This window comes from Hemitrygon akajei, chromosome 20, assembly GCF_048418815.1.
Source record: "Hemitrygon akajei chromosome 20, sHemAka1.3, whole genome shotgun sequence".
NCBI classification, from domain to species: Eukaryota; Metazoa; Chordata; class Chondrichthyes; order Myliobatiformes; family Dasyatidae; genus Hemitrygon; species Hemitrygon akajei.
In genome coordinates, this window is record NC_133143.1 from 7,767,293 (window position 1) to 7,793,105 (window position 25,813).

The 25,813-nt window shown below is 48.4% G+C and overlaps 1 protein-coding gene across 7 annotated transcripts in view; it reads right to left on the reverse strand.

The window, feature by feature from the left end:
• The window catches only part of LOC140742202 (ras-responsive element-binding protein 1-like), a 301,827-nt gene that overhangs the window by 149,372 nt on the left and 126,642 nt on the right, over positions 1-25,813 (reverse strand). Inside the window, exon 1 of one of the 7 annotated variants that reach the window (XM_073073022.1) lies at positions 10,565-10,580. The exons of the other annotated variants lie outside the window; for them this stretch is intronic. The gene's annotated coding sequence lies outside the window, so the exon portion shown is untranslated. Of the gene's footprint in view, positions 1-10,564; positions 10,581-25,813 lie in introns of those variants that run through there. 7 annotated transcript variants of the gene reach the window in all.

The window sequence follows — 25,813 nt, forward strand, 5'->3', positions numbered from 1 at the left end:
ATTTGGTCCTTTTCTGGGACAAGGTGACCTGCACAAGAGGGATGGGTTACACTAAACTGGAGAACAAGTACCCTGGCCAGAAGGTTCATTAGTGCTACTCAAGGGGGTTTAAGCTAGTTTGGCCGGGGAACGGGAACAGGAACCATCATGTCAGAAACTGGAGGGATAGAGAGAAAGGTAGAAGTCAGGGCCAGTAAAAACAGGCAGGTCAAAGTAATAGATACGACGGGACGGATAATTTGAAGTGTGTGTATTTTAATGCCAAAAGTATTATGGATAAAGGTAATGAACCTAGAGCATGGAGCTACAATGCTGTGGCCATTACAGAGACTTGCTGAGAGGGGGACAGGAATAGGTGCTTGATGTCCTAGAGTCTCAATGTTTTAGAAAAGATTTCAATCGAAGCAAGAGGCTGAGAGTAGAAGACTGAAGGCATCGCGGAGAGTAGGTCGTTTTTCTTTAACAGAGGCTAGACTGCGCAGGCGCATGACGTAGCGCGCCAAGGTTTAAAAGAAAGACCGCCATATACAGCAGCCATCGTTGTAGCGGCCAACGTTGGAGTGGACTGAGTCGGAGTGGGACGGCTTTGGCTCAATCAGGCTTCGGCGAGAAACAGGCAGAGGCGAGGGTAGGTTCCGGTAAGTTTCTGTTTTCTTCTTTTTTTTGTTCAGACTAGAGAATATGCCAGGCAGGATGTTGGAATGCTCCTCTTGCAGGATGTGGGAAGTCAGGGAGACTTGCAAGAAGTGCATCCAGCTGCAGCTCCTAACAGACCGCGTTAGGGAACTGAAGCTGGAGCTGGATGAACTACGGATCATTCGGGAGACTCAGCAGTTTATAGATAGTAGCTTCCAGGAGGTAGTTACACCTAAGGAACAGAGTACAGGTAATTGGGTTGCCGACAGGCGAGGGAAGGGGAAAGGGCAGGTAGTGCAGGGTTCCCCTGTGGCCATTCCCCTCCAAAACAGGTATACCGATTTGGATACTGCTGGGGGAGATGGCTTACTGGGACAAGCTGTGGCAGCCAGATCTCTGGCACTGAGTCTGGTTCTGCAGTGCAGAAGGGAGGGAGGAAGAAGAGGAGAGTGTTAGTGATAGGGGTCTCCATAGTCAGGGGTACAGACAGGAGGTTCTGTGGTCGTGACAGAGACTCCCGGATGGTTTGTTGCCTCCCGGGTGCCAGGGTCAGGGATGTCTCTGATCGCGTGCACAGCATTCTGAGGTGGGAGGGTGATCAGCCAGATGTCATGGTACACATCGGTACCAATGACATAGGTAGAAAGAGTCAGGAGATCCTGAAGAGTGAGTACGGAGAGCTTGGTGGGAAGTTGAAAAACAGGACCTCGAGGGTAGTAATCTCCGGATTGCTGCCTGTGCCACGTGCCAGTGAGGGTAAGAGTAGGATGCTCTGGCAGATGAACACGTGGCTGAGAAACTGGTGTAGGGGGCAGGGTTTCAGATTTCTAGATCATTGGGACCTCTTCTGGGGCAGGTGGGACCTGTACAAGAGAAACGGGTTACACCTGAACTACAAGGGGACCAATATACTTACAGGGAGGTTTGCTAGTGTTATTGGGGAGGGTTTAAACTAGATTCGCAGGGGGGTGGGAACCAGAGTGCCAGAGTAGATAGTGGAACAGGGGTAAAAATAAATAATGTCAGTAGTTCATGCAAAGTCACAAATAGTAAGGTTGTGTGTGGTGGTAATAATCTTCTGAGGTGTGTATATTTCAATGCAAGGAGTATTGTGGGAAAGGCAGACGAGCTGAGGGCCTGGATTGACACGTGGAATTATGACATTATAGCCATTACTGAAACTGGGCTACAGGAGGGGCAGGACTGGCAGCTCAATGTTCCAGGGTTCCGATGTTTCAGACGTGATAGAGGCAGAGGGATGAAGAGTGGGGGGTTGGCATTGCTAGTCAGGGAAAATATTACAGCAGTGCTTCGGCAGGAAAGATTAGAGGGCTTGTCTACGGAGGCCATATGGGTGGAGCTGAGAAACAGGAAAGGTATGACCACATTAATGGGGTTGTATTATAGACCACCCAATAGTCAGCGAGAATTGGAGGAGCAAATCTGCAGAGAGATAACAGACAACTGCAGGAGACAGAAAGTTGTGATTGTAGGGGATTTTAATTTTCCACACATTGATTGGGACTCCCATACTGTTAAAGGTCTAGATGGGTTAGAGTTTGTGAAATGTGTTCAGGAAAGTTTTCTAAATCAATATATAAATGTACCAACTAGGGAGGATGCAATATTAGATCTCCTTTTAGGAAATGAGTTAGGGCAGGTGACAGAAGTGTGTGTAGGGGAACACTTTGGTTCCAGTGATGGTAACACCATTAGTTTCAACTTGATCATGGATAAAGACAGATCTGGTCCTCGGGTTGAAGTTCTAAACTGGAAAAAGGCCAAATTTGAAGAAATGAGAAAGGATCTAAAAAGCGTAGATTGGGACAGGTTGTTCTCTGGCAAGGATGTGATTGGTAAGTGGGAGACCTTCAAAGGAGAAATTTTGAGAGTGCAGAGTTTGTATGTTCGTGTCAGGGTTAAAGGCAAAATGAATAAGAATAAGGAACCTTGGTTCCCCTGGGATATTGGAACTCTGATAAAGAAGAAGAGAGAGATGTATAACATGTATAGGCAACAGGGAGGAAATAAGATGCTTGAGGAGTATAAAAAGAGTAAGAAAATACTTAAGAAAGTAATCAGGAGGGCCAAAAGAATACATGAGGTTGCTTTGGCAGTCAGGGTGAAGGATAATCCTAAGAGCTTCTACAGGTATGTTAAGAGCAAAAGGATAGTGAGGGACAAAATTGGTCCTCTTGAAGATCAGAGTGGTCGGCTATGTATGGAACCAAAAGAAATGGGAGAGATATTAAATGGGATTTTTGCAACTGTATTTACTAAGGAAACTGGAAGGAGTCTATGGAGACAAGGCAAACAAGTAGGGAGGTCATGGAACTTATACAGATTAAAGAGGAGGAGGTGCTTGCTGTCTTCAGGCAATTCAGAGTAGATAAATCCCCAGGACCTGACAGGGTATTCCCTCGGACCTTGAAGGAGACTAGTGTTGAAATTGCAGGGGCCCTGGCAGAAATATTTAAAATGTCGGTATCTACGGGTGAGGTGCCGAAGGATTGGAGGATAGCTCATGTTGTTTAAAAAAGGCTCTAAAAGTAATCCGGGGAATTACAGGCTGGTAAGTTTGTCATCGGTAGTAGGTAAATTATTGGAAGGAGTACTAAGAGATAGGATCTACAAGTATTTAGATGGACAGGGACTTATTAGGAGAGTCAACACGGCTTTGTGGGTGGTAGGTCATGTTTAACAAGTCTATTAGAGTTTTTCGAGGAGGTTCCCAGGAAAGTGGATGAAGGGAAGGCAGTGGATGTTGTCTACATGGATTTCAGTAAGGCCTTTGACAAGGTCCTGCATGGGAGGTTAGTCAGGAAGATTCAGTCGCTAGGTATACATGGAGAGGTAGTAAATTGGATTAGACATTGGCTCAATGGAAGAAGCCAGAGAGTGGTAGTGGAGGATTGCTTCGCTGAGTGGAGGCCTGTGACTAGTGGTGTGCCACAGGGATCAGTGCTGGGTCCATTGTTATTTGTCATCTATATCAATGATCTGGATGATAATGTGGTAAATTGGGCAAATTTGTTGATGATACAAAGATTGGAGGTGTAGTGAACAGTGAGGAAGGTTTTCAAAGCTTGCAGAGGGATTTGGACCAGCTGGAAAAATGGGCTGAAAAATGGCAGATGGAGTTTAATGCAGACAAGTGTGAGGTATTGCACTTTGGAAGGTCAAACCAAGGTAGAACATACAAGGTAAATGGTAGGACACTGAGGAGTGCAGTAGAACAGAGGGATCTGGGAATACAGATACATAATTTCCTATAAGTGGCTTCACAAGTAGATAGGGTTGTAAAGAGAGCTTTTGGTACACTGGCCTTTATAAATCAAAGTATTGAGTATAAGAGTTGGAATGTAATGGTGAGGGTGTATCAGACATTGGTGAGACCGAATTTGGAGTATTGTATTTTGGTCACCTAATTACAGGAAGGATATAAATAAGGTCGAAAGAGTGCAGAGAAGGTTTACAAGGATGTTGCCAGGACTTGAGAAACTGAGTTACAGAGAAAGGTTGAATAGGTTAGGACTTTATTCCCTGGAGCATAGGAGAATGAAGGGTGATTTGATAGAGGTATATAAAATTATGATGGGTATAGATAGAGTGAATGCAAGCAGGCTTTTTCCACTGAAGGTAGGGGAGAAAAAAAACCAGAGGACATGGGTTAAGGGTGAAGGGGGGCAAGTTTAAAGGGATCATTGGGGGGGGCTTCACACAGAGAGTGGTGGGAGTGTGGAATGAGCTGCCAGATGAAGTGGTGAATGCGGGCTCACTTTTAACATTTAAGAAAAACTTGGACAGGTACATGGATGAGAGGGGTATGGAGGGATATGGTCCAGGTGCAGGTCAGTGGGACTAGGCAGAAAAATGGTTCGGCACAGCCAAGAAGGGCCAAAAGGCCTGTTTCTGTGCTGTAATGTTCTATGATTCTATGGTTCTATAGAGAGGGAAGTAAAAGAGATGGGGAATTTGCAATAATCAGGGACAATATCACAGCTGCACTCATAGGGGACATAATGGAGATCTGATTCACCGAGTCTATATGGATAGAAATCAAAAATAGGAAGGGTGCAGTCTATGAAACTGTACTAGACCCCACCCTCCCTCTGTTAGCAGCTGGGACATCGAGGAACAAATATGAAGGCAGTTGAAGGAAAAGTGTAAAAAAAAGGATTGTTATCATGATGTGAGACTCAACTTCAGTTTCCCAAATACAAACTGGGATCTTCTGAGTAAGATGTTTAGATGTGGCAGAATTTGTTATGTGCATCCAGGAAGGTTTCTTAAATCAGTATATAGACAGTCCAACAAGAGGTGGGGCTGTACTCAGTCTGGTGTTGGGTAAAGAGCCTGGCCAGGTGACTAACTTTCAGTGTGTGAACAATTAAGGAACAGCGACAACTCCTTATGTTTTCAGATAGCTAAAGGTAAGGATAAATTTGCACCTTTCGAGATACCAGAAACGAGAACAAGAAGGGAATTAGGAAAGCCAAGAGGGGCCATGAAAAGTCCTTGGCAAGAAGGTTTAACGGGAATCCTAAGCCATTCTATACATACATTAGGAGCACACGGAGAACTTGAGGATCAAGCAGGTAAGATCATTCAAGGATAAAGGGGAACAATTACTTGGATCCAGGGGACTTGGGCAATGTCCTTAATGAGTACTTTATATCAGTATTTACCAAGGACCAAGATGTGAAGGGTAAAGAGAACAGTGCTGAACATATTGATGTGCTAGGGCATTTTGAGGTAAAGGAAGAGGTAGAGTTGGGCCTCTTAAAGAGCAATAAGGTGGATAAGTCCCCAGGACCTGATGGGATATACTCCGGGTTATTGAGAGAGGCAAGAGAAGAGATTACTGGGGCTTTGACCAATATCTTTGTGTCCTTTCTAGCCACAAGTGAGGTCCCAGAAGACTGGTGGGTAGCTAATGTTGTTCCAGAAGGGAACCAGGAATAATCCTGGAAACTATAGACTGGTGAGTCTCACATCAGTGGTAGGGAAGATATGGGAGAGAATTCTTAGGGATAGGATTTATGAACAATTGGAAAACCAGGCCTTAAGCAGAGTCAGTATAGCTTTATGCAGGGCAAGTCATGCCTTACTAACTGGAGTTTTTTTGACGAGGTGATGAGGGTAATTGATGAAGGTAGGGCAGTGAACGTTGTCTACATGGATTTTAGTAAGATGTTTAACAAGGTCCCTCATGGGAGGCTCATCCAGAAGATTAAGATGCATGGGATCCATGGTGAATTGGCCGTTTGGATTGAGAACTGGCTTGCCCATTGAGGACAGCGGGGAGTAGTCGATGGGACTTATTCGAGCTGAAGGTCTGTAATTAGCGGAGTTCTACGGGGATCTGTGCAGGAACCTCTGCTGTTTGTGACATATATAAATGACCGGGTTGAAAATGTAGTAAGTTTGCAGATGATATGAAGATTGATGGTGTTGTGGCTAACATAGACAATGGACAAGGAATATAATGGATATAGATCAGTTGCAGATATAGGCATTGAAATGGGAAATGGCATTTAGCCTGGCCGAATGTGAAGTACTGCTCTCAGTCGGTCATATGCAGACAGACAGTGCACTGTTAAGGGTCTAGGTTCATTGCTCCCTAAAAGTGGCTACACAGGTTGACAGGACGGTTAACAAGGCGCACTTGCTTTTCTTTGTCAAGGCACTGAACTTAGTGAGGGCACGTCCTAATTTAATGATATCCTTCCTATAGCAGGGTGCCAGAACAGTAATGCAGTACTCCATCTCCATTGCACTAACAATGTTTTGAGAAATGTTCTTTATGGCACAGATACGATTTTTCACAACAAAAACCCACTTCCCCAAACATTTAAGTAGAACCCCAAATGCAGTGAAGGACAAAACTGAAGTACTGCAGCGTTAATGAACAAGCTTGGTGAAGCAGGATAATACAAAGCTTGAGAGAGAGTGAGGAAAGGAATTTCTGGCATCCCAGGGCATAGCCATCAATGGCGGGGTGATTGCAGTCAGGCCTGAGTTATTGAGATGGAGGCTGCTGGAGACGGGAAAGAGATGAAACATGGGAGTGGGAAAGGAATCTGGAAATAAGGATGGGCATTCAATTGTTGATCAGTAGCCTGTCTAGGTATGTGACTAATGTACAGGGTGTGAGTCAGGAGCATTTGATGTTCCTGCACCTGTACTTGATGGATTTGAGAGGAAAACCTTATAGAAACCTACTAACTACTGAAAGGCCTGGAGAGAGTGGACATGGAGAGGATGCTTCCATTGGTAGGAAAGTCTACGATCCAAACGTACAGCCTCAGAATGAAGGGATGTCCCTGTCGAACGGAGATTAGGAGCGATTTTGTCAGGTGGTGAATCTGTGGAATTCACTGTCAGAGGGTTGCGCAGTGGAAGTGATTTGAGGCAGAAATTGATAGGTTTTTAATTGGTAAAGGCAGAAGGCATGAGAGTGAGGGCTCCTGTTAAAGGGCAGGATAAGCAGCAGATTGGAAAGGTAATTCAGGGTTGACAAATGGAAAGGTCAAAGGGCAGTACGGACGTGGGTGGCTGAAGGTCCTTTTCCTCTACTGTCTGACTCCATGAGGGGCACTCAGCTACTGCCACTCGGGGCTGCCTTCCCCTGGTTTTGTCAGTGAAGTCTCTCAAGCAGTTACCTCTCCTCCCTTGGCTGTGAGGGGAGGTGCAGTTCAGGGATGTGGAAGTTTTCCCCATTTAACAGAGAGATGTTTGCTGTTCAAATCCCTTCATCATCTCGGTCTAAAAGCACTACATTGGAACAGCAGCCACTGAATCAAAGACTGCTGTCAAACAGCTGCTGGTGTGATCAAGGCCTCTGGCTACAGACATTCTCAGTGGCAGCATTCATACCTCACTGAAAGTGCCTCAACCTTTCACATCCTTCCTCTGCCTGCTGTTGTAAACAGGTACCCACTTGTATTTGTTATGATTAGCACTGCCGTTCTTCCTGAAGCAACCTGCTGGACCACTGGCTGTAAAGCGGGTTAGGCCCAACATGACCTTAGTCACCTTTTTCAAGGGCAAAACTGCCCCAGAAGGAAATAAAGAGGAAGAGACTGGCAGCCTGGGGATGTTGTGCGTGTAGGGGGAGAGGTTTGTGGACAAGGAGCTGCTGGTTAGTTCTGAGGTGGAGCAGGAACTGAGTGACACATTGTCAGTGTCAGGAAGGGCCCCAGCGGACTTTGAGGAGGGGAATTAGCTGCCACAATGAAAGGGGAGTTCTCACTTCAATGGCCCAGCCCATTCTCTAGTCAATGAGGTACCTTCAGAGGAAACGCTGCAGTTCAATTGAGCACAGCAAGATCCCACATTGAGTAGTGTGATAATAATGAAATACTGGCCCGGTTGGTGAGTTCTGTTTTTCCCTCCATAGATGCCTCCTGACCATAGGGTATTTCTAGAATTCTCTGGCACTATCTTAGAATGAAAGGCTTAACCTATTAAGAATATTTATTTGATGAAACCTGCCAGCTACAAAAAGGCTTGGATACAGTGGACATGGAGAGGACGCTTCCATTAGTAGGAGAGTCTGGGATCTACGGACACTGACTCAACACAAAGGGACATCCCTTTAGAACTGAGATGAGGAGGAAGGTTTTCAGCCAGAGGGTGGCGAATCTATAAATTCATTGCCAGAGAGGGCTGTGGAGGCCCAGTCATTGGGTATACTTAAGACAGCAATTGATAGTTTTTTGATTGTTAAAAGGGAGAAAATGGGAGAATGGTGTTGGGAAAAAAGCCATCACTGACTGGCGGAGCAGATTCGATGGACTGAATGGCCTAGTTCTGCTAATATGTTATTGTCTTATTGCCAATGCCTGCAAGGTTTTATTGGAATGACCAGATAAATTGGTTTAGCACTATGGATAGAAGGGGGAATACTGGCCAGGTCACCCCTTGCAGACAAGGGTGATCTTTGACTCCCAGCTGAGAGCGATGATTCAATGTCTAATCTAAAAGATTGTTCCTTTAGTGGGCAGCATTCCCTCGGACTGTACTGCAGGGTCAACCTAGGTGTCGTACACAAGTCTCTGGGCAGGATCTGAACCCAGAGAAGGGAGAAGTTGCTCAATGAGCCTTCAGAGTAATTACTTGCGTAAAGAAAGTCCAGATTCTTGGTAATCCAAGATGGTGCTACAGCATAACTACTCCTTGCATGATGGCCAAATGAAATGTGTGAGGAACTAGAAGTCCAACTAAGTCACATCAATTCCCAACAAGCTGAAGCAGAAACGTAGCGAGATTCTGACTCCACAACTCTTTTATCCAGTCACCCAGCTGTATTAAACGGCGGCAGTGGAGAGTCCGTCACTGACAGGATGGTTCTCTCTCAGGAAGAAGCTCACATCAGCTGCAGGGAAACCACTTCCCCATTACTGGCTAAAGATATGATTGGCGGCATCTCCTTGTGGCAGTCAAGTGTATACCTTATCTCTGCAGAGCCAGTGGCCTACTTCCGCTTACTGCTGATGGCATCCCAGCCAGTGACCACACCTGCATCGTCAACAAATGATCCAATAATGTCGACAGCAAAAGCCAGGCGTCACGTCACCTCCAGAGTCCTGATGGAATTGGTACTGGACACCAAGGCCCACATCTTCCGCAAAGCTGCAGAGGCAGTGGTACTGCACTAGACCCACTCAATCAGACTTCCTCTTTGTTTCCCAAGGAACCACTGTACCCTCCAGGAAGAGGGGGGGGGGGGGGGGTTAGAAGCTGAATGCCAACAGCTATAGATTATACACAGAAACAGATACTTCAGCGCATCATCCACGTCAACCCTCAACCACACAATTTACACAAACCCAACATTATTCCTATTTCCTAGTCTCCTGACATTCCCCTCTAATTCTACCACTCACCACTGGTTGATTGGGATGTGGGGAGAGTAAAGTGGGATCGCTGAAGGATTAGTTTGAAAGGATGGTTGGTCATGACCCAAGGATGTGGCCCAAAGGACACATCATTATGAATAAACTTCTGTGCTGTGAAATGTATGATTCTGTGAAGATTCCTCTCAAATCCTCAACTCAAAATCATGCCCCAGGTTTTTGACTTCCCTGCCTGTTACAAAGCTGGGTTTGGCCGAGGTGTTTCCCCTGCCCTGGCTCTGCTGATAGATGGAACAGAGGGGATGTGTGCTCCCTCAGTGGTTCCTGCCGTGCTGTGGAACAAACTCCACCACAGGAGCACAAAACAAACTTAAAACATTTTTCAAGAGGCTACAGACTTTAAGCAGAACTGTAATTCGGCTTCAAACAGACCATTCAACAACGTCACAATCGTGTGTACTCAATGGAATTCTAAATATGGCAGTCTCTGCTGAACTTGCTTCAGTAATGTACATTCCCCTTTACGATCACCTACGACCACACTGCCCCCTCATTACAACCACTTTCTTTATGAAACCTACAGCAGGGAGGGGAATACACAAATCAAGCCACACCCCATCTGTCTGAACGTGCAGCAAGAACAGCCCTTTGACCTAACCACAGGATCCTGCCACTCCTCGAGGCCCTCATCTTTGCCCAACTTCCCCACGGTCAGATGCACATCCTCACCTTGCTCAAGGAGCCAACATTTTTCCGGAATCGCTCATTTCATTTCATTTTTTTGGTGACGACAGTAGCATTTAGTTGAAAACCCCTCCCACCAACTGGAAACGCTCTCTCTCTCTGCATCTACTTTACCCAGACCTCTGTAACCTCCCTCTCTCCCCCTCCCGTGCTTACATTCCCGACTAAGGACCAAGCCAGATTCTGAACTATCAAGATTACAGTAAAATTCAGTGGTGAATTATCGGAGTTTTACCTTCTGTACAGTGCTCAGGCAGGCTCAGGAGCTGCCAGTGAGATATAAAAAGTGGCCAGACACTATTCTAAGCAACAAACCAACCGACCTGTTATCTCAAGTTTCAGGAACCATCCCGCTCGCTACCTGAACTGGGTGCACAATGAATACATTTCCAGCCGGTTAAGTCTGAGTCAGTTCCATTCTCTAGTTGGCTAGTTCTTACAGACCCAGGTCCTGTTTCAACATGTCTCACCAGCTGATGGTGACCAGCGCTGACCGCAAGTTTTCCGGTGAACTACAGATGAGGGGATGGGAAGGTGGGGATGCTGCCGGCTGTGTGGAGTGCTGACTTGATAGTACCCTCAGGAGAATTCAGTCAAGGATGGAAAATGAGAGGGGGCGGGACTACAAAGCTAGACCACCATCAGGCCAAAGCCACTGTGACACACTTACTGTTGCCATGGGAACACCTAAAGAAGCTCTAGAATTTCAATCCATCTATTAATCTGACACACAGACCAAGGAACAGCTGACTTACACCCTGGTCTACTCCACATACACAATGGACCTTCACAGAATCTATTCCAATGCCATTATTTATTCAGTATATTCTAAGGAGGAGGAGACGTACTTACACAGTAACAGCCCATCGGCCCACCTTATACCTATCTACATGAATCCCATTTACGTGAACTCCAGTTTGATTCTTTGTCCCTCTCCCTACACAAGCTCGCCGTTAAGGAACAGAGTAGGATATAATGTTCTTCTCTGGAGTGTCGGAGATTGAACGGCGACCTAATAGAGGTATTCTCTGCAGCGTGTTACCACCCAACATTCACCTACTGACACAGTCGATTGACGGACGATGCAATGTCCACAGCTCTACACATCGTCCTTACACATCTGGAGAAGGATGCTTATGTGAGAATGCTGTTCTTGGACTACACTTCAGCATTCAACACCATAGTTCCATCCACGCTCGACAAGAAGCTCAGAGACCTTGGCCTTCACCCTGCCTTCTGCAGCTGGATCTTGGACTTCCTGTCAGATCGCCAGGCAGGTGGTAAGAGTGGGCTCCCTCATCTCCACCCCTCTGACTCTCAATACAGGAGCCCCTCAGGGCTGTTGTGTATTGTCCCCTCCTTTACTCCCTGTACATCCATGACTGTGTCACCACCCATAGCTCCAATCTGCTAATTAAATTTACCAACGACACTACATTGATTGGCCTAATCTCAAACAATAACGAGGCGGCCTACAGGGAAGAAGTCATCTCTCTAACACAAGAAAACAACCTCTCCCTCAATATCGTAAAAACAAAGGAGTTGGTTGTGGATTACAGGAGGAATGGAGACAAACTAACCCCTATTGACATCAATGGATCTGAGCTTGAGGGTAAACACGTTTAAGTTTCTCAATATCCACATCACCGAGAACCTCACATGATCTGTACACACCAGCTGTGTGGTGAAAAAAGCACAACAGCTCCTCTTTCACCTCAGATGGTTGAAGAAGTTTGGTATGGGGCCCCAAATTCTAAGAACTTTCTACAGGGGTACAATTGAGAGCATCCTGACTGGCTGCATCACTGCCTGGTATGGGAACTGTACCTCCCTTAACCACAGGACTCTGCAGAGAGTGGTGCGGACAGCCCAGTGCATCTGTAGTTGTGAACTTCCCATGATTCAGGACATTTACAAGGACAGGTGTGTAAAAAGGGCCTGAAGGATCACTGGGGACCCGAGTCACCCCAACCACAAACTGTTCCAGCTGCTACCATCCGGGAAATGGTACCACAGCTTAAAAGCCAGGACCAACAGGCTCCAGGACAGCTTCTTCCACCAGGCCATTAGACTGATTAATTCACGCTGAATTGAGTGTATTCTATGTTACATTGACTATTCTATTTATTATAAATTACTATGATTGCACATTGCATTACAGACGGAGATGTAACACGAAGATTTCTACTCCTCATGTATGTGAAGGATGTAAGAAATAAAGTGAATTCAATTCAATACTATATCATGAAGGGTCTGGACAAGGGTAAACAGTCTTTTTCCAAGGGAGAGCATGCTGGAAACAAGAGGTCATAGGTTATGATTAGAGGCTGAGAGATCCAAAGGATGCAGCAGGTGCCGTGTCTTCATATGAATGGTGGTGCATATTTAGTATAAGCAATAGTATACTGATTGAGATGGGCACATTTGCAACTTTTCAAAGCCTTCTAGATAAGTACGTGGATCGGACAGTGATTGCCCGTATGTGGGCAGATGGGACTAGACTGGTTCACTGGGTAACATGGATGAGGTTGGCCGAGGAGCATGCTTCCTTGTCTGAAAACACTGTCAGTGAGTGAAATCCTCACCCTCTCCCTTCAACTCTCCCTGCTGGGGCTGCTGCACCACCCCTAGTGCACCCCTCAATCTTCTCATTCCCCCACTGGCTGAGTCACAAGCCCCAAATTCCCTTATGTCTCCACCATTACTCGCTTCTCCGCCCTCAAAACCCGTAACATGCCTCTCTGTCCAAACTTTTGTTACTTGGGTTATTTTCCATCAGTCAGTGAATCAGCACCCAGTTTTGATTGGCAGTGGCGACTGTGTTATTTATTAACAACATGTGTTGTAATAATTTAAACAGCAACTTCTCAACTGATCATTCCCAGCACCAAGTGTGGGGTTGGCAAGGCAGCACTTCCACTCATCTTCACACATCATCCTGACTTGAAATATCTCACTAGGCCTTCGTCATCACGTCATCTAAACGCTGGAACACCCTCCCCAACAGAGCTGTGGGAGCACCTTCACCAGAAGGACCAGCAATGGTCCAAGACTTCTCAAGGACCATTAGGGATGAGCCTTGTACGTGAGGCCCATCAATAAAAGAATGGTGCTACGAAATAGCTTGAGGTGATTGTTGTTTTAAAGGGGCAATATAAATGGAAAGGTATTTTTGTTCTACGTTTCACGAAATGCTGAATGATGCAAAACATCTCTATTAATATATCAGTCCCAAGTTTAACTCACAGATACCTTTCAGCAAAAGAGCAGTAGAGGGAGAGAAACCAGTTACACTGCAGGGATCTCTTCCCACACCTTTGGTCAATTAAATCCCACCGCACTAAACACTGCACAACCGAGAATGTGAAAACACTGCCATTACACCACCGTACACCACCCCCTTAGTTTCACCCCTCTCACAGAGCTACTCTCTCAGTACTGCCCCTCCCAGTGTGTGGTGCTCCCTCAATACTGCCCCTCCCAGTGAGGTGCTCCCTCAGAACTGCCCCTCCCAGTGAGGTGCTCCCTTAGTACTGCCCCTCCCAGTGTGTGGTGCTCCCTCAATACTGCCCCTCCCAGTGAGGTGCTCTCTCAGTACTGCCCCTCCCAGTGTGTGGTGCTCCCTCAATACTGCCCCTCCCAGTGAGGTGCTCCCTCAGAACTGCCCCTCCCAGTGAGGTGCTCCCTTAGTACTGCCCCTCCCAGTGTGTGGTGCTCCCTCAATACTGCCCCTCCCAGTGAGGTGCTCCCTTAGTACTGCCCCTCCCAGTGTGTGGTGCTCCCTCAGTACTGCCCCTCCCAGTGAGGTGCTCTCTCAGTACTGCCCCTCCCAGTGTGTGGTGCTCCCTCAATACTGCCCCTCCCAGTGAGGTGCTCCCTCAGAACTGCCCCTCCCAGTGAGGTGCTCCCTTAGTACTGCCCCTCCCAGTGTGTGGTGCTCCCTCAATACTGCCCCTCCCAGTGAGGTGCTCCCTTAGTACTGCCCCTCCCAGTGTGTGGTGCTCCCTCAGTACTGCCCCTCCCAGTGAGGTGCTCTCTCAGTACTGCCCCTCCCAGTGTGTGGTGCTCCCTCAATACTGCCCCTCCCAGTGTGTGGTGCTCCCTTGGTACCGCCCCTCCCAGTGAGATGCTCCCTCAATACTGCCCCTCCCAGTGTGTGGTGCTCCCTTGGTACCGCCCCTCCCAGTGAGGTGCTCCCTCAATACTGCCCCTCCCAGTGAGGTGCTCCCTCAATACTGCCCCTCCCAGTGAGGTGCTCCCTCAATACTGCCCCTCCCAGTGTGTGGTGCTCCCTTGGTACCGCCCCTCCCAGTGAGGTGCTCCCTCAATACTGCCCCTCCCAGTGAGGTGCTCCCTCAATACTGCCCCTCCCAGTGTGTGGTGCTCCCTCAATACCGCCCCTCCCAGTGAGGTGCTCCCTCAATACTGCCCCTCCCAGTGAGGTGCACCCTCAATACCGCCCCTCCCAGTGTGTGGTGCTCCCTCAATACTGCCCCTCCCAGTGTGTGGTGCTCCCTTGGTACCGCCCCTCCCAGTGAGATGCTCCCTCAATACTGCCCCTCCCAGTGAGGTGCTCCCTCAATACTGCCCCTCCCAGTGTGTGGTGCTCCCTTGGTACCGCCCCTCCCAGTGAGATGCTCCCTTAGTACTGCCCCTCCTTGACACTTCAAGGAGGTAGAAGGTGACCCTGAATGAGCAAAAACGTTGATTACTTGTCACTGTGGGCCCAATAAAAAGGGCCCTTCAAGTGCAAAGTCAAACAGTGCTTTCCAAGGGTGAGACAAGACCCACAGTGGGCCCACCACCAAATCTGGCTGGGCCTCGTTAAGCTGACAGGCCTGGTGTATGGTTCCATTGTTCCATGCATTGCCCAAGACTGTCAGCCAACAAAGAGAGACACGAATCAGGTAGGCGCTCTGATCCAACCTGCCCTGGGTCTGACAGTCTTCACACTACACTGACTACTCTGGGCCAGTGCAGAATTGGATCTCAGAGCAGATTGCAGATACAATGTGCTTGGTTATTCAGGATACTGTGTTTACCAAACACACAGGCAACAGGTCCCACTCTTACCCCTGTGCACACCTTCGCCCTGCTGTCTTCCTCCCCCATTCTGTGATGGGGATGTGACAGGGACCCTTTCAAATCGAAAATGTTCGCTCCAAGCCCGTTTTTATTCTGTTTGACTTCCTGTTCCTCATTCAAGAAGCCACACACAGCTGGCTTTGAGAACTCTGGTTACTGATCAAAGAGGGTGCTATACTGTCACAACCAGGGCCTAAACTGCCTACTTAAAAGATCCCACATTGCTACTTTAAAGCAGAGAAGAACTCCAGTATCCTGCTCCTTAATTAACACACACCAAACAGACGTGAGCACAAACTGTTCGTCGGAGCTTGCTGCATGCAAATCCAGGTTAATTAGCCATGTAAATTATTCTTAATGTGTAGCTCAGTGGTAGAACCTGGGGGGTGGTGGTGGGGGAGTTGACAGAATGTGAGGCGAGCAGAATACCAGCACATCAGTGATCGTTAGCAGAATCTCTTTTTTTGATGAACGGATGAGTTCCACAAGGAAACAAATCTCGGGGTAGTTTATGGCGGCATATATGTACTTTGATAATAAATTTACTTTGGACTTTGAAAGGATCTGTTTCCATGTGATATCTCTCTCCATGTTCCTAGAATGACCCACTAAGATTCATAACGATGTTGCTGGCACTGAAGGGCTTGAATGATTAGGAGGGACTGGATGGGTGGCACTATTTCCCAGAGGAGGAAAGAAGGTTTGGGGGTGACTTCATATAGATAAAATCTCAAGAGGCATAGATAAGATGGATGGTCAGTCCAGGCATAGAGGAGTAGAGGAGACACAAGAGGCATAGATAAGATGGGTGGTCAGTCCAGGCATAGAGGAGTAGAGGAGACACAAGAGGCATAGATAAGATGGGTGGTCAGTCCAGGCATAGAGGAGTAGAGGAGACACAAGAGGCATAGATAAGATGGGTGGTCAGTCCAGGCATAGAGGAGTAGAGGAGACACAAGAGGCATAGATAAGATGGATGGTCAGTCCAGGCATAGAGGAGTAGAGGAGACACAAGAGGCATAGATAAGATGGGTGGTCAGTCCAGGCATAGAGGAGTAGAGGAGACACAAGAGGCATAGATAAGATGGGTGGTCAGTCCAGGCATAGAGGAGTAGAGGAGACACAAGAGGCATAGATAAGATGGGTGGTCAGTCCAGGCATAGAGGAGTAGAGGAGACACAAGAGGCATAGATAAGATGGGTGGTCAGTCCAGGCATAGAGGAGTAGAGGAGACACAAGAGGCATAGATAAGATGGATGGTCAGTCCAGGCATAGAGGAGTAGAGGAGACACAAGAGGCATAGATAAGATGGATGGTCAGTCCAGGCATAGAGGAGTAGAGGAGACACAAGAGGCATAGATAAGATGGATGGTCAGTCCAGGCATAGAGGAGTAGAGGAGACACAAGAGGCATAGATAAGATGGGTGGTCAGTCCGGGCATAGAGGAGTAGAGGAGACACAAGAGGCTGCAGACGCTGGAATCTGAGGCAACGCACAAAACACTGGAGGAAGAACCCAGTGGGCAGGCAGAGTCTACGGAGGGAAATACACAGGCAATGTTTTGGGTCAAGACCATTTGGCTAATGTTTTGCCATCATTACACCAGTAAACAGCTTTCAAAAGTAGTTCAGAGGTTAGGAAGCACTTTGCTGCTTGTCAGACTCTAGGGAAGAGGCTCCCAACCCGGAGTCCACGGACTCCTCAGTTAACGGTAGGGATCCATGCCATAAAAAGGGTTGGGAGAACCTGTTCTAGAAGACTGCATTGTGAAAAGCATTGTCGAGCAAAGGTACTGCGGTAAGAAGTGACCGAAAGGAGATGAAATGAAAGGACTGCTTGCCAAGGAGCAGCTCAGTGAGCTTGCCAAGGACAGTGCCTCCCACAGCAACTTACTGAAAGCTGGTGGGTGACTTAATTCAGACCACCCAAACCTCAGCTTCAGGGACATGCCAGACTTCATCTGACAGAGACTTGGTGTTCTGGCATCGCCAGTCCTTCAGAAATGGCTTCCTTCTACCCAGCATTGCATCACCAATGTTCCTTCTCCTCACTGAGTCACAGAGAGGTGATGCAGCAGAGAAACAGGGCTTGTAGCCCACAAGTTCTACACTGACCCATAACCACCCCTTCACACTAATGTGCCATTTCATTATTCTGTTCATGTTCCTATTAACTCTCTCCAGACTCTAGCGACCACTCACCTACAGACCGCTAGGGATAATTCACAGCAATCAATTAACCTACCAACCCACGTGCCTAGGAAACGAGACAGGAAACAGGAAGAAAGTGAAAACTCCACAGTATCAACACCAGAAGTCAGTGAGGCATCACCAAGTTGCTGTCCTTCTGTTACCCTCTTTTAAAACAATTCTTTAGTTATATTCTTCACCAAATGCTAATGAGCTTACTCTGCTTTAGCACTGAATAAGACATTTGGACAGAAGATGGAAAGGAAAGGTTGAGGAATAGGAGCTGAAGACAAGCAAATAGAACTAGCTCTGTGGGCAACTTAGGCAACATGGGCAAGATCAACTGAAGGACCCCTTCCCCATGCTGTACAAGGCTCCAACTTTACAAATCCATGAACAGAAGCCAGTGTGCTCAGGATGTAGTTATGGGACATCAGATACACATCCACAAGTGTAGCAGGAACGCAGTATCTTCATAATGAATCTCCCACAGCAGATCCCCACAATCCGACAGTATGTGCCATTGGACAGGAGCTAGGCTGAGGGCATTGGCAACGTAGAGAACACATGGCCAATGCTAGATTGAGAGATCGGGACACAGGCAGCAAAAGACACTGACAAAATGCCAGCTGACGTTCTGCAAGCTGCATAGCCCAGGCTGCTGGCCAAGTCCTTGTGATTGTGGAACTTGGTGAACATGTGGGAACCTAGCGACCAAAGCAGCCAGACATCCCACCCATCAGCCAAGCCAGCTGCCCTTTCACTATCACTACCAATTCACCAACTCCTGCTTTGCTACATTCATAAACTTAAAGGAATCTGCAAATGCTGGAACACACAAAATGCTGGAGGAATTCACCAGAACTGGCAGCACCTATGGAGGGAAATAAACAAAGTTCTAATGAAGGATCTCAACCCAAAACATCGACTGTTCATTCTCCTCATTATTTACCCTCTAAGCTTTGTAAGAATTTTATCTATTTCTGCAAGGTCCCACTCATACCTCTAAACTCCAGAGAGCAGAGACTGAGACAACTCAATCATCTTTCATCATTCAGACCCAGCATTGCCAGAGCCAGTCCAGTGAATTATTGCTGCTCTCTGTGGTGAGGACACCTTTCCTTAGCCAAGGACACCTTTCCTTAGCCAAGGACACCAAAGCTATGCACAATATTCCAGATGAGGACCTATACCAACTTTACACTTGAAAATAATAAACTTACTGCATGACTTTCTAACCACTTCTGAAGCTGCACACAGGTTCTCCCCCTTACGCATAGCCTGTACATATGAATGAGGTTTTGGGAGATTGGTGGAATGGATTTGTCAGCTCCTGCAGGCACCTTCTGCCATGTGGGAACACAATTACCAACCACATTACAGAACCCTGCCTGGGATATATGTATCAGCTTTCAGTGTTGGTGTGCTAACATATCCAGGTCTCTTTCAATGGCAACGTTTGCCTATCTCCTACCATTTAAGAAAGAAATTAAACATCAATTAAAATTACAGAAACATAGAAAACCTACAGCACAATACAGGCCCTTCGGCCCACAATGCTGTGCCAAACATGTACTTACTTTAGAAATTACCTAGCGTTACCCATAGCCCTCTATTTTTCTAAGCTCCATGTACCTATTCAAGAGTCTATTAAAAGACCCTCTCGTATCTGTCTCCACCACCATTGCCAGCAGCCCATTCCATACACCACTCTCTGCGTAAAAAACTTACCCCTGACATCTCCTCTGTGCCTACTCCCCAGCACCTTAAAACTGTGTCTTCTTGTGTTAGCCATTTCAGTCCTGGAAAAAAGCCTCTGACTATCTTCTCATCATCTTATACACCTCCATCAGGTCACCTCTCATCCTCCGTCACTCCAAGGAGAAAAGGCCAAGTTCACTCAAACTATTCTCATAAGGCATGCTCCCCAATCCAGGCAACATCCTTGTAAATCTCCTCTGCACCATTTCTATAGTTTCCACATCCTTCCTGTAGTGAGGCAACCAGAACTGAGCACAGTACTCCAAGTGGGGTCTGACCACGGTCCTATACAGCTGTAACATTACCTGTCACTCTTAAACTCAATCCCACGATTGATGAAGGCCAATGCACTGTACGCCTTCTTAACCACAGAGTCAACCTGCACAGCTACTTTGAGTGTCCTATGGACTCGGACCCCAAGATCCCTCTGATCCTCCACACTGCCAAGAGTCTGACCATTAATACTATATTCTGCCATCATATTTGACCTACCAAAATTAACCACTTCACACTTATCTGGGTTGAACTCAGCCCAGTTTTGCATCCTATTGATGTCTCGCTGTAACCTCTGTCAGCCCTCCGCACTATCCACAACACCCACAAACTTGGTGTCATCAGCAAATTTACTAACCAATCCTTCCACTTCCTCATCCAGGTCATTTATAAAAATCACGAAGACAAGGAGTCCCAGAACAGATCCCTGAGGCACACCACTGGTCACCAACCTCCATGCAGAATATGACCCATCTACAACCACTCTTTGCCTTCTGTGGGCAAGCCAGTTCTGGATCCACAAAGCAATGTCCCCTTGAATCCCATGCCTCCTTACTTTCTCAATAAGCCTTGCATGGGGTACCTTACATCAGTTAAGTTTAGTGAATAGTGTACATCTAACGCTATGTTCCTGTGATTCTGTTTTCACTGCACCTGGGTGTGCATGCACTCTTGCAGATGACAATAAGCTTGACTTTAGACACAAGAGTGTGTAGATACTGTTGGGGTTAATTAGTATTGGGGTTAATTTGTGTCGGGGTTAATTCGTGTTGGGGTTAATTCGGGACCGCCATTACAGGTCAGGAGTGGCTCACGTAACGCACATCATGTTAGGAAGCTGGAATGCGAGGGAGGGGGGAGCGAAACTGGGGACCCCGCTACATCGAAACTACTAGTGTCACGCGATTCAGTAAACAAAAGAAACAGGTAACTCGTGAGCATATGGCTGCGGGCCAATAAGATGGACACAAGTGCCCGATATTACCTAATATGTAGCGGGGTTGTGCTGGGGGGAAAAGGGGTATAAATAAGAGCAGATTGTAAGGGGAAAACAGAACGCCTTCTCCAGCGACTCCGTGGATTCGCTGTGCCAGTTACGAATTCTGCAATAAAGCCACGTTTTGCTATATTCCGGTGTTAGTTGTCTCTCTTCCTAAAAGAACACAGGGCAGAATTTCAAGCCCAACATTTGGTGACCCCGACGTGGGGAGGGAGAGACAACACAGGCTGGCGGGTCCGACGGCAGACAACTTGCGGCCGCAAGCTCGACTAAGGTCAGGAAGTGCCTGTTATATCGAAGACTTCCACTAGATAGTTGAATCACTGAGTTAGATCTTGTCTGCTGACGGATCCTCACCAACCCCAAATTACCCTGGGAGAGATCATTCCCGGTGCAGAATCGTGACTGGTAAGTACTAACTCTTAATCTGTTTTTAGGAAGATTCTCCGCCCGTGAAAAAGTCTTCTGAGTGAGGGTACCCGCCGCCCACGATGGGCATAAAAGTCTCAGGAGTGAGGAGAATTAAGTTGCGGACACCGTAGTACACAGGGATAATGACGGCGCCTACCTTAGACTGGTTGTTAAGAGGAGAAATCTCCCACGCGAAGGTCAGGTTTTGAAAGGCGACCGTCCCACATTTGATCCTCTCTGTGTACTAGGGAGCCATGGAGCACTTCAATTTCGAGTTACCAAAACTCAGACATTGGTGTGTTGAGTAACAGAGTATATGAGAGTTTTTAGAAATATGGTAAAATTGATAACTGTGCGAGTTCAATAAACTAACAGTGAGCAGCCGCAGGGGTCGGACACCATCAAGGTAGGAGTGGAAGTGTTCCTCCGAGGCCCGGGGAAGCTCACCTGGAACGGAAAACGGTGGCATGGTCCATACCCTGTCGCCGAGGTCTCCAACAGGGCATTAAAAGGTAAGAAGTGAGGAGGAGAAAGTGTTCCGTGGTACACCTTAGTGCACGGGGATTTTGACTGCGCCTACCTTAGACCGGTTGTTAAGAGGAGAAATCTCCCACGCGAAGGTCAGGTTTTGAAAGGCGACTGTCCCACATTTTGATCCTCTCTGTGCACTGGGGAGCCATGGAACACTTCAACTTTAAGTGACCAAAACTCAGACACCTGCGTGTTGAACAACCTGGTGTCCCGTGGTGGCGACTGAGCCTAAACCACGGCACTAATCTTACATCGCAGCTATTGTTAGATAATGCCATTATGGACCCCAACAATGTACTTAAGGTACTAGACCAGGCACCCCACCAGAAAGACCACCTTCTAAGTGAGGTTCGACGCACCCTTGTAGACCCCGTTCACATGGCTAAAATTTTGGATAACCTGGCAGCGAATCCCCAAACATCTGCCAGAACAGTGATAAAATTAGGTAATCCGCCCCCTGCCTGGGAGGGAATAAAGCAGGCCCCGCCACACAAATGGAAGACGGAGCTCACAATGAGTCTGACCCCAAAGTGGGAGTCTCGGGATTGGCCTGGGAAGGGATCAATGCAATCAAACTTTCCGCGTGGCATTGGACCTTTAACAACCGTGCCCCTATCGGGCACCGCCCATCCGGCAAGTACAACCGCGGAACTGGGGTTTGTGGCAGTCCATCTCACGTATCCCCCTGATTCAGACTTCACCCAAAAGGAGTCCGCGACTGTGGCCCCCATGTTAGAAAAAAGCCTTCAGGCGTGGAGAGACAAAGGATGGTTCCCAGCTGATGACCAACCATTTCTGATCCTCTCCTTACTGGCTGAATTTCAACTTCGTGTCCTCAATGATATGGAAAACAGACGAGGGGAGGCAAAACGAAAGTTTTTTGGGAAATCCAAGTCCGTAGCCAAATTAGAGGATGAGGATGTGTATCTCAAGGAATTCCTGTCCCGGTTCCAGGCGCATGCGGACAAACCGCCGGGGAACTCCGTGCTCCCGCGCCCCACACCAACGGAGTCAGCCACGTGTTCAGACCCCGAGACTGACCCCGCAGACCCAGAGTGGATCATAGACCACCAGCCTCTTTACCCACCATTTCCCTCCGGATGGTCTAACGCCGCTCATGCCCCGCATCACAATATCCCAGTAACGGCCCCTCCACCATATGCAGAGCCCCCCCAGCCACCCAAAGCAGATCTAGCACCATCAGTCCCGTCAGCCCCACAGGAGAATGTCCAAGCTCCTATGATGGAAATAAAAGGTGGTATTATTGACGTAGAGGACCCCATCCGAGAACATATGCTCACCCTGCTAACGCAGCACAGCCAGCAACTAAACGAACTCACTGCCCTGACAGAGGAGGAGGCGAGGGCACACAAAGCCCATGCCGCCCTCCCGAAGGTAGGGGAGGACTGGCCAGACTGGTGCCTGCCCTCCGAACCTCCCCACTCAGTCATTCCAGCATGCCGCCCTCACGATTCTAGGTGGCAAGAGAGACCCTGAGCTGAGGCGACAGACCGAGCCTCCTGAGGAGGACTCGGTAGTAATCACAGGGTCTGGACTGCGAGCCACACTGGTAAAAGGCAGCCCGTCCATAGGTCAGGCTAACGAACCCGACCCCTTGGAGGACGGGGATAGCACGCCGGGGGATGGTGTCTCCTGGCGGGGTCTACAGGGTCCCCTATTGGCCACACAGGGAGGGGGGGGGTGAAGTATGTCCCCTGGGCCCGTACTGATCTGGACACGTTAATAAAAAAGCTGCCGCCACTAGCATTTGGTGACCGAGATCCCACAACCAGCCTCAGCCCAGCTGGCCGAGGTCTACGGCCTCCTGCGCGCCTTAGAGCTTAGTGAGGGTTTGCGAGTCAATATTTACACCGACTCTAACTACGCGTGGGGGGCTGTGCATATAGAGGGAGCAGCTTGGATCCGGCGGGGTTTCAGGACCGCGGCTGGTACCCCGGTGAAGCATGAGAGACCTCTCCGCAGGTTGTTAAGGGCAGTCCGCTTGCCGACTCAGGTCGCAGTGATAAAGGTGGCAGGCCACAGCTCCTCAAACACCCCCGAGGCTAGAGGTAATGATGCAGCCGACAGGGCGGCGAAAGCCGCAATTCAAATGCCCACCCTGAGGTCAGGGAGGGACACCTCAGACTGTGAACCTCCTGGCTCACCCCGCCCGCTGGCCCAGCCGGAATCCCGAGGTTTACAGGTCGCTCCGTTGCTCCAAGCGGATGCTCTGCTCCACCTTGCTGAGTTACAGGGGGCAGCATCGGAAGCAGAGCGTCAGGGGTGGATTAACAAGGGAGCTGCTCGACAACACTTCACTATGGGAGATACGGACCACCATATATGGCGGTCCGAGGGAGGGGAGATAGTAGCACCCAGGGCATTACTACCGTCACTATTTAAGGAGATCCATGGGCCCACCCACATAGGGATAGCCAAGGTAATAAAACTTATAAAGAATCACTGGTGGGCTCCAAAATTGAAGGAGCACATGGAAAATTTGAGAGCTGAATGTAAAATCTGTAATGAACACAATGCCCGGAAACCACTGCCTCATCCGATGCTCAAATTCCCCAACCCCACGGGACCATGGCAGGAAATTTGTATGGATTTCACGGACATGGGAGCAAGATTAAGGACCCCCAAGAACGACCGATACCTGTTAGTTGTAGTGGACCGATTCTCGAGATGGGTAGAAGCTTTCCCCACGAGGGCGGAGGATGGTGAGACGGTGGTCAACATCCTTACCCAGGAACTGATTCCCCGATACGGTGTCCCCACTAAAGTCTGTACAGACAATGGCACCCACTTTAAAAACGAACACTTGGCCAGAGTAGAGGGTGTTCTAGGGATAACCCATCGGTTCGGCAGTGTCTACCACCCGGAAAGCCAGGGCCTAGTGGAAAGAGCAAATCGAACCATAAAAGACAAAATTGCAAAAGTAATGGCAGGCACCCAGCTCACTTGGGTGGAGTCTCTCCCCCTGGCTCTGATGTCCATGCGGCAAGAAAAGAATGGGGAAACCTTTCTAACACCACACGAGATACTGACAGGGCGCTCCATGCCCGGACCGCGCACATCACCACGGTGGGAGGAAAACTGGGAGACAATGAATCAGGACATGACCCAATACATGAGAGTCCTGGGCCAGATGGTGAGGCTCATAGCTAAGCAAGTCAGGAATGCCCACCCTGAGGATGCAGCCCCCGAGCTGCCGCTAAAAATAGGAGATGAGGTCTACCTGCGGCAGCCAGGGCGCTCCTCCTGGAGCGAGCAGCGATGGCATGGCCCGTACCGTTACAGAAATTTCAAACAATACACTCAAGGTAGGAAGGGAGGGGGACAATAACTGGCACCATTTCTCGCACTGCTCTAAGACAAAGAAAGGAAGACCGATTGATCCCGATTCCGACATAGAGGAGGAGGAAGCCGAGGAAGATGACGCCATGGAAAACCCTGATATGGGTAGGAGTAATGCTCCTAGGTAAGGCGCCGATGGCCGAAGCGGGAAGGGGAGGAGATGCGTGCGGAGCGAATATCATCCTTAATGCGGACCCTCATACAGGTAGGACATTCCAGTTCGACCTGTGCGATGTGATCAACTGTTGGGGCGACAAGAAAGCCTGGACTGGGTATAATGTCTACATGTGTCCATTCACCTTGGGATACCCGAACCCAGGGGTAAAGGAGTGTAGCGCATGGATAAATGTATGGTGGTGGACAGGCCCAGACCAGTCCTGGCTGGATAAGAGGCCAAACAATCGAGGGTCCTCCAAACCCTACTATGAGTTTAAGAGGAAGGTGAGCCTTTACAGGGGCTCTGTTTGGGGAAGAAAGCAGGGAGTGAATCCGTTAATCCTGACACTCAAGGAAGAAATACACAACCCTTTTAGTATGAAGGGATGGTCGTCACAGACCTGCTCCACTCATCGCGGGTCAAAGAACAGGGGGCAGGGGGCGTGCTCTACCTGATCATAAGGGCGGACGTGACAGGCCGAGACCCATGGGGAATTATCCGGATCAATCTGGGAACCCACACAGACCCAGGATTGGGTCCCACAGCCAGCCCTGTTCTGGTAAAGAGTTCGGACACGAATAAGATAACTCCCCGGGAGTATATTGCAATTGAGACAGGGTACGTGGAAGCAAACGCCTGGGTTGACCGAGTGGTCCAATACACCACCCAGGCAGCGATAGGGGACTGCTGGGTATGTGCTACGGGGAAACCCACACTCCTCATGAGTCCCAGCCCCTTCGAGGAAGGAAACGACACCTTCCGTTGCGCCCTCGAACTCATGTCACTAACCAACCCCTCTGCCGGG